General features: G+C 49.6%; 1 protein-coding gene across 1 annotated transcript in view; it reads left to right on the top strand.

Moving 5' to 3' along the window:
* The first annotated feature begins 10637 nt into the window (after window positions 1–10637).
* Window positions 10638–14752, top strand: part of Atf3 (activating transcription factor 3) — a 12413-nt gene continuing 8298 nt past the window's right edge. Inside the window, exon 1 of the mRNA XM_028761225.1 lies at window positions 10638–10784. The gene's annotated coding sequence lies outside the window, so the exon portion shown is untranslated. The remainder of the gene's footprint in view (window positions 10785–14752) is intronic.

The following is a 14752-nucleotide window of genomic DNA, read 5'->3' as shown; positions in this document are numbered from 1 at the left end:
TGGAGTGTAGCAGGCACTCAATAAACACTGGAGGTCTTTCTCACAGCACCTCTATACAGCTGGGGCGCTTTTCAGATCAGCAAAGTGTGAGTGTCCCGGATTAGGGGAAGAGAGGCCAGATCCAGCCCGGCAGGTCCATCAGAGACCGGGACAGTACAAGCATCCTGTGTGACTTTACTATGACTATGCATTTCTAGCCATGTTAGAACCCTGGATCAACAGGGAAGGATGAGGGCAAGGGCTTCCTTCCTACAGTACTATCACCAGACAGTAGGAAATTTCAAAAGTTATAATCGCAGATGCTTCGACTTACTGGTAACTGGTATTCCAGGTCTCTCTTCTCTAAGTGGTGTGTCACTTTTGTAGCTATGCTGGCTTCTCATTGTTTATAATGTATGTATTTTGCTACTTGGTTTCTTTTTTCTCTCTCTCACAATATAGACCAAACAGGTCTGGAATTTATTCAGGCTGGCCTTGAATTCACAGTAATCCTCCTGCCTCAGTACTCTTAAGTATTGAGACTGCAAGCCTGTGCCACGGTACCTGATTTGCTTCTCGTGATCTCGAATCTCATGGTCTCGCTATGTAGCCCTGGATGGCCTGAAACTTGCTAATGACGGTTTTCGAAGTGGTGCAGTAAAGAAACTGCTGCCATGACTCGTCCATTGTTAGGGAGGTTTTGATGGGGCCAAGAGAGAAAATGTACATGGGTACCAGGAAGAGTCCGTAGCAGAAAGAGAGAAAAGTAGACTGACCGTGGAGAGCAAACTGGGTATGGCGGGCCGAGGGAATCAGGGAAACAGACCAGACACGGAGGGAAGCGGACTAGCAGGGGAGAGTAACGGGAAGCAAGGTAGAGGCTAGAGCATAGCGAGAGAGACTAAGACAGTGAGAGAGAAGTTCTGGAACAGTAGAGACAAGCGGGTTAAAGGAGGGAGAACGACTGGGGGAAGGAAGGGCCAGCAGATTGGCTGAATCTCGCTTACTAAATTCCCATCATCCCTAGGGGTTTCCTTTTCTCTGTATGTATGTCTCAATGATGTGTGTCTCAACGCCACATGTCTCTCCTGAGGCAGCCCTGTTAACGGAGGCATTTCAACGTCCGTTTCAACGCTCCAGGCCACGAAATGGTAGAGTGGGGACACCTGTTGCCTTTGGGGCTGTACCCTGGTTAACACTGGGGGAACCTGAGCCTTGGGTGGTTTCCAAGGTTGCTCTGTCTGTGTGGAAGCAGGATCTGAGCCTTTGCTGGTGTCAGTGTAGATAAATGCACCTACGATCTATGACCTCGAGCTGCAAGGTTAGCGGGTTTATCTTTGCTAAGGATTAGACATTCCACGTCCTCCCTTAGAAATGGTTACTCCTCATACGCTCCTTCTCGTCCCTAACATCTGGCAGGGGTTCCATAATAAATGCATTCACTGAGCCAAGATTCTGCCTAGATGGAATCTCGGTCCTTTCTTCCAGGCTGGGCAAGTCTGCGGTGGTGTTCTTTGAAAGCCACTGCTTTCATTTCTTTTACGCTCATCCTAACATAAACTTCTGTCTTCAATTCACAGGTACCTTACCCTGCTATAGAACATATGTCCGTTCAGAAATCTCTAAGGAGAGGAGGAAAAAAATATCACCCACCAGGGAGAATAAGAGTCGTGTAATAATTAGGGCATCTTATTGATCTTGTTTTTATTACTGATTAACACTTTCAGAGTCCCAACTGTTCTGTTTACAATACATTGTCTTGCTTTTTAATCCTTACATTGTTCCTACCTGCATTCTCTGTGTTACAACTCCTTTATAAACAACTGCTTATCTTTCTTTTTGTTGTCCTGGGACAAGTACAGTCCTGGAATTTGCTCTGTGGCTCGAAGATGCTCTCAAATTGACCGTCTCCTGCTGGGCTTTCAGAGTGCTGGAATGTAAACAGGTTTTGTGGGGTTGTTTTTTGTTTGGTTTGGTTTGGTCTGTTTTGAGACAAGTTGACCTCAAACTATCAGTAATCCTCCTGCCTTAGCCTCCTGGATGCTGGAATTAATTATAGGCATGTGCTACCATTTCCAGTAATAAACATTTTTTAAAAATAGTGGCAGAGCATTAAAAAAAACTTTTAATTATTATTCCCCCCCCAAATTGTTTTTTTTTAAGCCAATCTGGCTTCAAACTCCTTCTGTAGCCAAAGCTGGTAATGAGCGCATTGTCCTGCCTCAGTTTCCCATTGCGTATATGAACCATCACACCCAGCAAAGGAAATCTTTTCACAATCTTTCTGTTAACATATATCAATCGCATATAATGATGGGCCTTGTAGACAGTTACTTAAATTTCCACTTTTTCAAATTGTCAGTTATGAAGGCTGAGGACTGTTGGTTCCTTGCTGGTCAGTTCTGCTGTCCATTTTACAACCATGGCAGTGGTCCTGCCAAACCTCAGGTAATTAAGAGTAAATTTCCAAAACTCCTATTCTGGTGACCTAGTCTCCCTGACCCCCCCCCCCTTATTTCTGTCACTTTAGTGTCCCCAACATGCTCCCACTCAGAGGCTGTCCCTTGCTCTGTTCCCAAAGACTAGAGTCTCACCTTAGCCTGCACAATCTCCAGTCAGCTTTCTTCGAACACTTTGTATCTATCACCCGAGGCGGGGCATCCGATGCTCTCACCTAAATCCCTGAATTCTCTTCTGTTCACTTGACAGGCACTGGTAAAGTGACTCCTCCTCCAAACTTCAGCTCTAATGATGGAATCCCGAACTGTAAAACGACAAAATCTAAATGGGGCGGGAGAATCCATTTTAAATTTCAGAACATACCAGAGCACTGCTATGTGGATAATTTTTATTTCACCAGAAACATGCACTGAAGTGAGGCCACTTTCCCCTTCTTCCTGGCCTTGAATCTTCACCTGCCTGATGTGCAGAAGCTTAGCAAGTATTCTCACTACCCTGGGCTAGCATGTTTGTTAGTACATATTTGCTACTGAAAGACCCTATGATATCCCCTGCCTCCCAACATACACTACGTCCCTGGGGACATAGTTCTGACTGATTATCAAATGCTTCAGTGTTGCTCTTTAATAGCCTGTCACCAGCTCCTCTGAGCCCTCTTCAGCTCAGCCCCTGAGTCTTGTTCTCCACACTTGCCCCATGCCTTCACAAATCTTTGTTTCCCTTCATTGTCTGTGCAGATCTGTTGTGTGGAACCAGACAAGATGCTAGGACTAGGCAGAGACAAGCCAGACACCCATAACTTTTTGTACACTTCTCTCCTCCTCTGCCTCAGAAGCCGTTCATAGCCACTCACTTATCAACGCTTGCCAACTTCCCTGGATACAGCCTCTCTGCCCCGGGTCAGCCGGGATGACATGGGGCTGTCACTACTCGTGGCCAAGCCTGTCTCTTCCATGAATGTTTGAGAGCTGGGATGTTTCACTGTGATGCTGAGCTTGGACACAGTGCCAGGACACAGTAGATGTTTGTTAAAATATATACTGCCAGATGCTGCGATTTTATATGCTAATTTGCCACCTGAAGATTTTAATCTCCTCAAGGTCAAGGACTGTTCCAATCCTGCCCTTGTGAGCACAGAGTGTCTGAGCACACTGCTGAGAGCGGTGTCTGGCAACAGGACATGATTTGATGGATTGATTAATGAGCCTCAACTCACGGGAGTGACTCAGTCCACCCTCAGCCGCTCCAGTTTCAAGTACGAGTTCATCATCAGATGACTTCAGTTTGTCATATTTCGGGAAACGGAATAAAAGTCTAAAAAGCCCTGCTCAGCTTACTCAGTCAATAGCAGGGCTTATGTCTGTGGTTAAAGCAAATTAGGGAATAATGGCAAATTTGGCAAAGAGTTCAGTATCACAGAAGGCACAGGGAGCTAGCTGCTGGCATTTTCCAAGTGTGAATCTTCTGGAATTTCAGGAGTAAGAATTTCCTGGTAAGGTCACCAAGCATCTAGCACTCAGGAGGTTGGGTAAGAAGGACCTGTTTAATACAGACCACACAGTTCAAGAAAATAAACCCAGGAGAAGCTCTCCAGGATCCAGACGGCAAAGATGTTCAGCAGAAATCTTAAAGTTCACCAGACCTGTGTTGGACTTGACTACCGATGAGCTGTTTCCTTTAACCTTCCTGAGCTTTCTCTCCTCATCTATAAAACTGAGAAAATAGTACCAGCCTGGCAGAATTAGTATGAAGATCAAATAAGACACTAGTATTGTTGAGAGTTCTTACTATGTGCCTTGCATGTGACATGTTCTCAGTAAATAGTAATTGTGACCAGGCCACATATTGATTTTTTTTTAATTTCATTTCAAATCAGTCAGTTATTCTGAGCTGGAACTTTCCATTGGGGTCTGTAGACATTTCTGACGACATTGGGGTCTATGAGGCTAATACACAGAGAAGAAAGAGAAGCGGGTGTGCTTGCCTCTAATCTCAACACTCTAGAGGCAGAGGTGGGTGGATCTCTGTGGTTTTGAGGCCAGCTGAGTTTTCTTTAAGACAGGGACTGGTACTAGCCTTGGGTACCCCCAAGCTTATGGTAGTTCTTCTGCTCCAGCCTTCTGAGTGTCGAGATGACAGCTAATATTCACCAAAGCAGCTTGCTAATATTATCTAAAGAGAATGTAAAAACCAACCCAACAAACAAACAAACAAACAAAAGGAGAATCTCCTCAGGGTCCTCACATCTGACTTCCAGGGGTACATCCCAAGGCCAGAATGACTTTGATATCTTCTCCTTGTCCTTAAACAATCTCATACGACTTACGTTCCAATTTGACATAGCCATACTTCTGTAAGGTAAAACAGTGCTCTAAGCGCCTGCTGTATATAGCAGATGCCCCAGCACACCCTGCCTCTGCTCTGAGGCTCTGGTGTAGAGTCCTGTGCCTGTATTTGGGACAGATGGGAGCAGATGACTTTCAGAGTCCTATTAGACCTGGTGTTGTGTAGTTCTGAAAACCAGTACCACCTGACTCTGGCACTGGCTCCAGGTACAGACTGAGGAGAGGACAGCTAGTCTTGTTGCCCTCCATGTCACTATGCTGGCATAGAAGTGCCAGGGCTACAGCACAGCTTAGCCACAGTAAGAATTCTACAAGAAGGCACAGGCAGAAGCAGTGCTAGGTGATCCTGCCAGTTGTCACTCTCTCATGTGCAGACTTGATTTCTTTTTTCCACAATGGGCAGACAGTATCACGGGGTCTCAAAATTACAGCTGGAAGGGTCAAAGGACATGCTCCAAGGGAAAAATGCCTGCACAGTTTTTTCTTTGGATGTTAGCAAACAAGGAAGAACACATAGGCTGGCTCTGGTCCTGGGATCCTTCTCTCTTTCAGTGTGTGTAGCACTTGAAGATTGAACCAAGCAAGACCCTTTCCTAATTCCATTTAAGTAATCCAAGGGAAGCTGGCCATTGGTGTCTTTTCCCATCAAAAAGACTAAAGTGTGTCTACCATGTTAGCAAAATGTTGGTAGCACCCCAGATATTAACGTAGAGTAAAAACTGAGCTAAGTTATACACACCCATGAGCTCTCACAGACTATGGCAATGAGTCAGGGCGATGCTTCCCACTGGGAGGCAGGAGATAGCATCAGGAGGGTATGTGGGCTGAACACTGGGAGTGACATTCTGCTTACAGTGGTAATCCTTAGTATATTTGATCACTTAAATCTATGTATATTTGTTCTATGAAACAACGGTATGTGTCCTCTGTCTTTCAATAAAATGGGCATAATTTAAAGAAGAAAAAAATGAGGGTAATATACTATCCAGAGTGATAAGCAAAAGAACAGGCCCAACGGTTGCAAGTATATAAAACCATAACTGTATCTTAAAATCATGTGTATAATGAAAGAAAAAAAGAATCAGAAAAAATAACCCAAAATACTGAGAGTGTTGGGATTATAGGTTCTTTTTTTCTTTTGCTTTTTCCCTAATTCTCATAATGGCAAAATACTATTGTAAGAGGCACTTGCTTTTGTTTTAGAGACAGAATTTTGCTGGGTAGACCAGGCTGGCTCTGACTGCTTTCCTCACAGGTGGCCTCAAACATTCATGTTTTCATCCTAATTCCACAAGCATGCGCTGCCATGTCCAGCTAGATACCCGTCGGGATGATTTTACATTATTTTCAACTTACTTCAACATCCATCATATTATCTGATATGTATAGCAATGCTTTACATGGAACTCATGTTAAATAATCTCATTTTGTGGATTGCCAGGCTAAGGTAAGTACATTTATGACTTACACAGCCGCTGGAGGTCAAACCCACAGTGGGCAGATCTCAGACCTACTATGTGCTGCTAACACCAGGGTTTTCCTGACCTCATCTCAGATTTCTGGGGCCCCAAGGATCTCCTCTCTGAAGTGGGGACAGCTGCTAACTAGATTTGGCCCTGTTGTCTAAAGTCAATGTTTGTATACAAGATGTCTTCAAAAGATCCAGTCCCTGCATTGGCTAAGCTCCTCTGTGGCTGGGTACCACCATGAGTTAAAGTTAGAAAGTGTTGAGAGAGAGGCGGGAAATAGAGGCTGGGCTGTGTCCTAGAATCTGATCGGACAGCTCTTCTCAGCTGTAGTTTCCTGAGAAATGTGACTGCAGAATGAGTTAGTCGTTGGGCCACATAGCAGCTTTCCCCAGAGCCAACTACCTCTCCTGGCTCAGAAATCTACAGGGCAATCAATGGTGTGGTCTGGGGAAGAGGGTCTCCGTTTCAGGACCCCCTGACCCCTGAGTCCAGCCCAAGAGACCTCCACAACAGTACAATGGAAACCCTGGGAAGAAGACCTACCCTTCTCAAGATAGCAAAGGCAGAGCCAGGGGGGCACTGGAATCCCCAGACCAGCCCAGGGTGGTTTGTGGCCATTTACCACCATCATCCAGCACCCAGAAACCCAGGGTCTGATTAGTAGTTGTGGGTGGAGAACAAGGCTTACTCCTGTTGCTTTTTTTTCTGGGAAGCCCACCTCATGACTGTCACTCTGGGTATTTCGGATTCTCGATGATGAAGAGGACAGAGGGTATCCTGGAAAGTCTTCCTGATCCACAATTACAGGACACTATTACCGAAGACTCCAACTGAGAGCCTCCTTCTCAGGCACTAGGTGCTACTGTTTGCACACCCTTTTCAGTGTGGGAGAACACTGAAACCTGGACGCAGCTAGGGAGTATTCACAAGCCAATCAAGGGTCTTCCTTACTTGAGCACCCACTGTGTGCTGTTTTCTTTCCCTGAGAATGTGAGGATATACTTTTAGGGGCTTAAATTAGCAATTATCACAATCTGCTTGGCTTGGCCAAGAGCATGGGTTCTAGAGAAATCCGCCAACGCCCTTTCCAAGGTCAAGAAGTGGGGTCAAGACCTGTGCACCGACAGGCCAGCCGGTCAGCTCAAGTTTCTGGACTCTCTGAGCAAACACAGCCTCAGAGTCTGGAGAACAGGGTTAAAGAGGCAGAGGAATGTGGAAGGGATCGCCCTCTGAATTGCAAAAACCTTTAAATATCTCTGAACTTTCTTTTTTCCTTTTTTGCTTTTGGCTCCGTGTAATGTTTTTGTGTTTAGTTTTGGTTGCCACGAGGGGACTGTTTTTAGCTGCCTGGTTCCTTCTCCTCCCCTTTTAATTTTCCCTCTTCCTTTGGTACATGCCCCAGCACGAAGTCTCCAATTCTTATCTCACTCCGCAAAACAGACCGGAGTTGATCTGCATATGAGTTCCCCCGGGCGGTTCTCTGGCGAAAAACTCCACAACATTCAAGTTTCTGCTTAACCCTTTTTGACTGGGCATTAACCCCTGAAATCCCGTTAGTCAGGGGCTTCCTGTTCGGGCTGGACAGGCATTCTCTTGCCTTTGTGTGGGGCCGAGATTTGGGTGCTGGGAGCCTTTCTTGACCCTCTGCGTGGCGCTACCCGTGCGTTTGGGCGAGTGCGCACGCTGCACACTGGGGGCAATAAGTCTGGGTAAAGTGAGAAGCAAGGGGACTCAGATGTTGACAACTTCCTTTGGTCCAGACCTTGGGGCTCTTCCTTGCCGTTTCTCTCAGGCGCTTTACGACTCTCCTGAGAGCCTAGGGGACTGAGTCCGGTAGACAGTGACTTTTGTTTGCCTGGGATAGGCGTTTCATCCAAGTGGGGCGTGGGGAGGTGGGCCGACTTCTCCCTGGAGAGTCTTATCGCTTTTAGGGTTTCAGTAAGAGGGGGAGGCGGAGGATGTCAGACTCAGAGCTCTGTAAACAACTGAGAGCGTTTCTCTCCAGGTGCGACTTGGAGATTGAAAGCTAATGATTAGAATAGCAGGAAGATGGGCGTGGGGGAGAGCACCACGGTCATGACCAGGTGCCCACGAAGCTCTGCGGACTTCTGTCCACGCTACCCTTCCATGGTTCTGAGGGAGCTGACCTTGCTGCTTGGGGTCTCGAGACCGTCGGCCTAGCCTTCCACTTGAAGACAGGACCCACCTAATAGAACGCCGGTTTAATCCGCAAAACAATAAGGATTTCTCTCGGGTTTCTCAGCGGTTTGGGGCGGGGTTCCTGTGTTCCCCCATCTCTCTGTTACACTATACAGAGGTGTTTTTTTATTCCATAGTAGACTGTAAAGAGATGAGGCAGGTATGAGGAGATCCCAAACGACTTTCATTTCTAGGCACCTGACATTCTTCGGGGTTGTGCTGACACGCCCGGGGTTTACCTGCCGGCAGGTCGGCTGGAGGCCGGGCGGTGGAGGTGTGGAGCGGGGTGTGGGCGTGGGAGACGGAGGGTGGGGCCCCGAGAGCCGTTACCAAGGCAAAACCTAAATCAAAACATTAGCCCGGCGCTTCCCGCGCGACGCTACTGCAATCCCGTCAGATCCTGGCAGGATCTAAGAGGATCCCGGGGATGGAACCACCCTAGGCTTCCCGGGCCAGCGAGGATGGGGAGACTCCGGGGGCCTAAATGGAAGGCAGGGGCTGTCAAGGGCGAGACTGCCTTGGACTGGAGGAACCCGGGTGCAGAGAACATGATTTTGCCCGAAGTGTCTGTCTCAGGGGACATCAGTTCCTTACGGTGTAATACCGTGTGTGACCTTTCCTCAGGACCGTAACCGTCCCGTTGGCAGGTGCTATGGGGTCAGCGGCACCCGTCAATTCTGCTTCTCAGCCCAAACTGCCACCCTGTGACCTTCTGAGCGCCTTCCTCTCAAAGGCAGGTGCTAACAGGTGCCTCTATCTTTACACCTCGGCGTCCTGGCCCGCATGTGTCCGCGAACGCCTCCCAGGCAGATGCGCGACTCCTGGGACGCAGCCGAGTGCACTTCTAACCCTTGATGAGCTATGGGGACCCTCCTGGGGTCCTGTGCTCAGCCCAGACCCTCGGAATTACTGGATCAGAAACGAGAAGCTATTTTCAGGATTCAAACCCAGGTCTGCTAAGGCCTTGGCCTGAAATTGACCCCCTACGCCCAGCCTTTCCCGCCACCAGATTTGAGGACGGAGGGCCCCAATGTTCTGGCTTTAAGCGGTGCGTGTTCAGTCCCGGCCACCGGGTCCCCAGAACAACCCTCTGTTCCTGTAGACAGACACTCGAAGCCTGGAGACGGGTTTCCACTAAATATTTCCTGACGTCCAGGCGGACCCCTGCCTCCCCCCAAGCCGAGCGAGTAGAGATCAAAGCGTCCTCTTTCCCGGACAGGCCGAGCCTTTTTTTCCAGCCCCTTCTTATCCCTGAGCTAGGTGGCCTCTGAGCTCTCCAAATCTTTCTTCTTTCTACGCTCTTGCTTTCGCGGAGAATTCCCTGTTCATTTAAAATGTTTTGTGGTTGTTATGAAAAAACAAAAACCAAAACCGAACTGACAGCGTCCCGTCACTAGCACCTCGGGTCCCTAGCGAGTTCGGGGGCCCCCTGCGTGTGAGCGGCCGCGGGCGTGGGAGCACGAGGCCGCCGAGTGTCTACGTTAATCCACAGCTGTTAGCGGGGGCCCGCGGCAGCGGAGGTCACAGTAGCGGGTAACGGTGTGGATTCACGGGAGTGTAACTTTGGGCACCTCCTTCACGCGCGAGATTGTCACCGCTACCCCTTCCCCCGCCCCCTCCTTAGGCTAGGCCGCTGGCCAGAGAAGGAGCCTTTTCCTGAAGTTTTAGAAAAATGACCACGCAGTTTAGAGAAAGGTCGTGCCCGCTTCCCAGCCTCACCTAGTCTGGGCCACTGCCAGGACCCGCCTCCCGGCAGCCCTCCCCCCCTTCCCCAACCTAGCGGAGGGAGAGATGCCAGCGCGGTGGAGTCATGCCGCTGGCTTGGGCACCATTGGCTCATGCCTGGAACACGCAGCGGCGAATACGCACATCTGGCGGTGCGCCCGGGCGGCTCCCGGCCTGATATGGAGATAGAGGGCGGGCGGGTGTGTGTGTCCCGGGCGTGCGAGGCGCGCAGGACGCTCCGTGACCGCCCCTTCTCGCACTTGCATCACCAGGTCCGCGGTCTCCACCCACCACTGGCCCCGCCCTCGTCCCCCCTTCACCCCCTCCTCTGGCCAGTTCTCCCTGGAAGCTATTAATAGCATTACGTCAGCCTGGGATTGGTAGTTAAGCGGGCTCCCTGCCAGCGCGAGGACTTTAAAAGGGGTGATGCAACGCGCTCCCAGCCACAGTCTCACTCAGCGAGACGCGCCGCGCACGGTGCTTCCCCGGCGGAGCCGACCGGCCAACCCGCGCTCCGGCACAGTCCTCGGCGCTCCCCCGCCGGCGGGACAGACCGCCCGCCTCTAGCCGCTCTCTGGACCCTGGCCGCCCCGAGTGAAGACTGGAGGTGAGCATTAGAGCCGCGCCGAGGAGCGCTGCCCTCCCCGCCCTAAGTTCCCCGCTAGTGACCAGTCCCGGGACCCTTGCGCCACTGGGGACCCGAGCCCTAGTTTCCGCCGCACAGTTTCGGCTGAGCTGCTCTTTGCCGCTGCCACTCCGAGCTGGGAAAAGTTTCTGGTAAAGTGAAAGAACGAACTTTCTCTTTTGACTTGAGGCGTGAAAGATGCCCAGGGACGGAGGAGATCCCGCGCTCTCAGCTTGCAACTAGGAGAGGTCATCTGGGTGGTTGGTGGGTGCTGGTGCGCGGGAGTGACCCACACTCTGGGGATCGCGGTCCCCTCCTCCATCCATCACTTCTTGTCCGGGCGCTGGAGTCCGAGCGGGTCCCGCCTAAGTCCGCGGAGAGACGCGGTGACCGCGGCTTGCTCCTGGTACCGAGCTAAATGAATGGAGAAGGGACGCTCGGTCGGCGGTCCGCCACAGCCGCTGGAGGTCGCCTTGCGCTCCGCCTTGGGCGGCTGGACCGCGTCGAGCCCTGCGAGCGAAAGTGAGTTGGGATAAGTTTGAAGGCGGCGAGCGCTGGTGTGGCGCTGTCCCGGGGCTGAAGGCCGAGAGGTCTCCGCACCCGCTAACGTCGGGCGGCTGGGCTTGAAACGTCACTTCCAGCCTCACTCGCTGTTGCGCTTTCTGTGTTCTGGCTGACTTTTAACTGGTCCTTGGATTTCTTTGTGTATTGGAAGTGAACCGAAGGAATCGGATCAAGCGGGTGGAGGGACCAGGGTGTGGAACCACTTGTAATTGTGTGTGTTAGGGGGATGGTGGGGGGGTGTTATTTTGTATTCTTGTGACAGAGTCTCACTCTGTAATCCAGACTGCCCGTAAACTCCGGGCAATTCTCCTGCCTCTGCCTCCCAAGGGCTGAAATTATAGGCCACCACGCCCAGCACCTCTCTGCCTGCGCTGTGTGGTTCAGGTAGCCAGGCCTTGACAGATTTGTTTCTAGAGTGAAATAACTGAAGTAAAAGAAGCCAGGAAGGGATGTTGAGTGTGGGGGCTCCCCACTCAGCGTTCCTAACCGCTCTCTGAGACAGGACGGGAAAGGGGACTTCTCTTGCATCTGTCTCCTAGGTCGCTCCCATTGGGTTGGTTCCCTGCTCCGTCCCCACGCTCATTTTCAACTCCCGTTTTTTTGTATGTTCCTCCTAGCCATTTTATTTTCTTTGATTTCATCCATCACGTAGCTCACGGGCTGTCTTGTAAATTAAAGGACTTGCCAAGCCGCGTTATTTAAAATGTTTATTTTCCCTTCCCGTTGTTTTACCTTTTTTGAGACAAGGTCTCCCTATGTAACCTGGGCTTGCTTTAAACTTAAGACAGTCTTCCAGCCTCAGTCCCCAAGTGCTGAGGTTACAGGCATGTGTCACCAAGAAGAGAGCACATGTTTTGCACGTTGCATTTGTTGTGGGCTAGTGCTCACATACAGGCTCTTGCCTGGGGTTGAGGCTGGGGTGGGGGTTGCTGTTGCTTCTGTCTGGAGCTTTCAGAGGCTGCTAACCAGGTGCCCAGAGTGAAGAAGACAGCACCCAACACCTGTGGCTATCTAAATTCCTTCTCAGGCACACCAGTTTCTTCTGTCTTCATTCTATCAGAGCCTCCTCTATGAGGGGTGCCAGGTATGGGACTCCAGTCCTCAGTTGCCTACCTGGCAAGCAGCTATGTCTGTGGTTGGTTACTTGGTTGTTCTGTTGAATTGATGGGTGCTTGTGGTAGTGCAGAGCAAGCAGGGGCTGGGTGTGAGCAGCTTGCTGGACTGGACCACACCCGTCTCTGTGAGTTTAGGCAAGTGCTTCCCTTCACCGACCTCAGTTTACTCAATGGCAAAATGGAGATTTGATCTAGACAATTCTAATACTGGGTGTACCGTGAGTCCCTTTAGCCAGAGTCTGTGATTCCTTAAGGAACTGGCTACAGAGGTGCCCTGTCAGGGGAGGGGGACATAGCCAGGACCCCACAGAAACTTCAAGAGAGTAATGGTTTCCTATGTGAGAACTCACAGTCTCTGCCAACCCAACCATAATGGAGGAGTGCTGATGTCAGCAACTAGGGTGTAATTCACCTGATGTCTTGGGAACTCAGGGGTCAACCACCAGTTGTGACAGATGGACTGACTTGAAATTCTCGAGGGTTCCAGTCAAGTTCTGACGAATAGAACTAAACTGAACTGAACTAAATCAGGTTCCTTCGAGAGGCAGGGTGGAGGTGGAGTAAGGATGGACATGTGGACGTTGATTTCCTTATGTTTTAAAGTTTGTGCATGTGACGTGTTACTCCCCACAGCCCTGGGAGGGAGTTGGCAATCTCGATCACATTTTTCAGATAGGAACTGAAGGTCAGAAAGCCTCTGGTTCGTGAGTGGATGCTCAACTAGTGAGAAGCAGAGATAGACCTGGGAGACACTGTCTCCTGAAGCCCAGCTTCCCGCCTCCAGCCTTCAAACAGGACAAAGAACAGGAAGTAGCCTTAGGGCAGCTAGCTATTCCCCAGTACTACAGGTCGGTTTGCAAAAGTGGAAATCAAAAGTGAAAATTCAAAGCCATCAGAAGCTCCTAGGAGATAAAAATCTAGGAGCCGAATTTCCAGTTAAATGAGGGAAGTTTCATTTTCTTGAAAATGACGAAATTGCCAGTGGTATGACATGATTTCTGATTGGAAGTCATGAAGCAGAATCTGGAAGCAAATCTGGAAGACAGTTCTATGATCAGTAGAAAGCTCACTCAGCTCATCCCAAACACTCCCCTCTTTGGGGCCTCAGCTCCTGAAATCAGGCTGAAGTTTTCAACTTTCTTTTCCTTGGAGGACACAGCCTGACTCTGTCTGACTCTCTGGAGACCTCTGTACAAGACAAACTAGAAAGGACAAGAGTCCAAATCTTACAGAGTGTGACCCCACGGTGATGGGAAAGGTTTTCTTAACAGCTTTACAACATACTTGTGTCCCTAAGTAAGCCCCGCCTCCAGCTTTTCACAAAAACATTCCATACCACTGACATTCCTCGGTTTCTTCCTGACTTTACACTAAGAATGTTGTTGGGGGAAGTCCTAAGCAGCAGACTTTAACCTCAAAGGGCTCATTAATAACTTTACTGGGCCACTAAAGGGGATGCTCAGCTGCTGTGGCTCAGACTAGTTAAGTATAGGTGAACTATTCAGTCCTACAAATGGCAGCTCCGGATTCCACCCTTACACTGTTGGAGGTGTTTTGTTTTTGTTTTTGTTTTTGCTTTGTTTGTTTTCCCAGTAAAACCAGAAAGGAGAACGTATAGAAGGATGCTGAGCCTCTGACTTCAGAAGTCAAAGAAACATCCCCTAGCTACAAGGTTACAGCATCCAATTAAGAGACCTTCAGTTCTTACTCCTGTCTGGGAGAGAATTGTATACATTTCTTGAGTTCTTTTGACTCAATAGTCACTGCCTGGAATTTCTGCCTCCACCAGTGGGCCTTAATCTCCAGGGAAAGGGATCCTGAGGAAGGGCTATTAACGTTAAAGAAGGTGACCAGACTCCAGGGAGTCTCCAGGAGAGAGCGGACATCCATCTGTGGGAGATGCTGGAGACCCAGCCAGTAGAATGTTTTCCAGGGCATTTCTTGTATTAATTCCCAAGCTGCTCGGAACAGTCTTAGGGAATTAGGGTACTCATTACCAGCCTTCCTTTGTAGAGGAGAAAACCACTGGGGTACTGTCACAACACATATCAAATCTTGATTTAAAAAAAATTCTGATAAGGGGATTTTATGGATAAAATGGCTCATTTAAATTTAGACCTGGATGTAGGCAGTAGCTGAATGTGAACCTGATACTTAAAGATCAGAATTCAGGAGATTCCTGGGACTCTTTGCTTCATCTCCTCAACACTGTTTTCTGCTTCAGACGCCCCGGGGGGGGGGGGGGGGGGGGGGGGGGGGGGGGGGGGGGGG

This window comes from Grammomys surdaster, unplaced genomic scaffold (genome assembly GCF_004785775.1).
Source record: "Grammomys surdaster isolate TR1022 unplaced genomic scaffold, NIH_TR_1.0 130, whole genome shotgun sequence".
Classification (NCBI taxonomy): Eukaryota; Metazoa; Chordata; class Mammalia; order Rodentia; family Muridae; genus Grammomys; species Grammomys surdaster.
The sequence above is the reverse complement of the archived record's forward strand: the minus strand, read 5'-3'. Positions and strand labels throughout refer to the sequence as shown.